The sequence below is a fragment of the Brassica oleracea genome, chromosome C4, assembly GCF_000695525.1.
Source record: "Brassica oleracea var. oleracea cultivar TO1000 chromosome C4, BOL, whole genome shotgun sequence".
NCBI classification, from domain to species: Eukaryota; Viridiplantae; Streptophyta; class Magnoliopsida; order Brassicales; family Brassicaceae; genus Brassica; species Brassica oleracea.
This window is the reverse complement of record NC_027751.1, coordinates 52,457,302-52,459,348: the sequence shown is the minus strand read 5'-3', so window position 1 is coordinate 52,459,348 and position 2,047 is coordinate 52,457,302. Positions and strand designations below refer to the sequence as shown.

Sequence of the window (2,047 nt, the reverse complement as noted above, 5' to 3'; positions counted from 1 at the left end):
TTACTAATATTTAATATAGATTTGATATATATTAAATCAATTTGTATAAAACTAATAAAAATGATATAATATTGTATAATTATCAAAAATTTAGCCTAAACAATATTTATAAAATTTTTAGGTATATAAAAAACTAATGATCTTACGATTAGATATTTAAATTTTTTAAAAATTGTAGAAATTTTTGAAAGTTTTAGTAATACAAATTGTATAATTATACAAAAATAATAATATTTCAAAATTTGAAATGTTATATATGAATATATTTATTTTATAGATGATGTATGATCTATTACCATATTTAAAAAAAAGTTTACCAAAAGGAAATATCAATATTAAATGTAATATATGAATTATTACAATATTCTAATAAGTTTGCCAAAAATATAAATCAATATTAAATGAAATTATCCATGTCATATTTTTCTGGAAACCATGTCATCAATTTCAGTAACCATGTCATATTTGTTTTGTGAAATTGATTGTAGAGATGACACGTGTCAAAACCACTTCATAAATATAGTCTAGGGGATTTGACATATGAATGTTCGTAACTTTAAAAGAGTTAAAAAAAAAAAGATATGTAAAAATTCCACTTGGTGAAGTAATTACATTTATTTGATTAAGTGAATGACTTACACATATATACATCCTTCTTAATTCGTGTTCTCCTATAGTACAAAAGGGATTCAAGATTTTTGATAAATATAAATGATTGTGAGAAACGAAGAGTAAAATGCTATTCTGAAAACAAGTTTGTTTGTCTTAAAATATATTTCCGTAGGATGTTTTGAGAAAGATGCACCAACATGGTAACAAGAATTTATTAAAAATATTCATAATTGGATGTTGCCATATGGGTGGATCCTCTGTTCGGAACTACGCTAGGCGCTAGTCAGGCGGCAATTCCGGGCCTAGCGAGTTACCGAAAAATCGGGGATTAAGCGGGGACTAAGCGGGACCTAGTTTTTTTGTACTTTTATTATGTTTATATGTGGATATATATAAGTATTTGCCTATTGTGACATAGATGTCGATGTCTCCCAGTGGTTTGGTCCTTGATCTGGCGCGCTATACAACCCGGGTTCGACACTCATTTCCTTCATTTTCATTATTTTCAATTATTTATCACTCTGAGAAAAAGTCCCACATCGGTTACTAAATGAAAATGACGCTAAATCTTGATCTATATAAAGTCTTCTACATGATTGAAACATTTCAAGATATTTGGGTTTCATAACAAGCCTTCGAGATATTTGGGCTTCTTAATAAGCCCCAAAAATATCTCTATTAGTTAAGATTTATTTTTTTGAGTTTTTATTGGTCTGATTTATTTAATAATCGGCCGCCTAATCGGTAAATGGACCGATTAATTGGTTATTGGGCCGATTAATTGGTGACCGATTATGGTAAACTCGGGGCGGTTGGTCTCCGTCCAGCGCCTGGGCGGACGCCTAGGCGGCTAGGCGCCCGCGTTTTAGAACATGGGGTGGATCTAACTCAAAGTAAATATATAATACCGGTAACAAAGACTAATAAATAGCCGACCCATTAATCTCTTACTTCTATAACAATGTATTGAGCATATCACATTTGATACCACATGTACATCTATATTATTAAAAAGAACTACCCATTTAAAAATGTTTTTACTTTATTAATTAAACTTTTTTTTTGTTTGTCTTTTTCAGTTGCATTTATGAAATATCCTAAAACGAATAAAACTGCCTAATTTATTACTTGTTTTTTCAATTACATTAATGAAATATGTTTAAATGAATTTAAACTTCCTATTTTATTTTTTGTTTTTTTCAGTTACCTTAATGAAATATCCTTAAATAAATTTTGACATAAAGTCATTTAATCAACAAAAAAAACTCATGAGTTATCCTTACGTGCATAATTTTAATAATGGAGATTTTTAAAAACGTGCATCATTAAAATGTTACCTAAAACATGCAGCACTAATATATAACATGCATCAATAAAACTAAAATTTGACTCACACAATTGTACGGATATTATTTTCAGTTGATTAAATTAAAAA

The 2,047-nt window shown here is 28.3% G+C and overlaps 1 protein-coding gene across 1 annotated transcript in view; it reads left to right on the top strand.

Annotated features, from left to right (window-relative positions):
* Positions 1-2,047, top strand: part of LOC106341602 (probable polygalacturonase At2g43860) — an 11,798-nt gene that overhangs the window by 8,654 nt on the left and 1,097 nt on the right. The gene's annotated exons all lie outside the window — the stretch shown is intronic.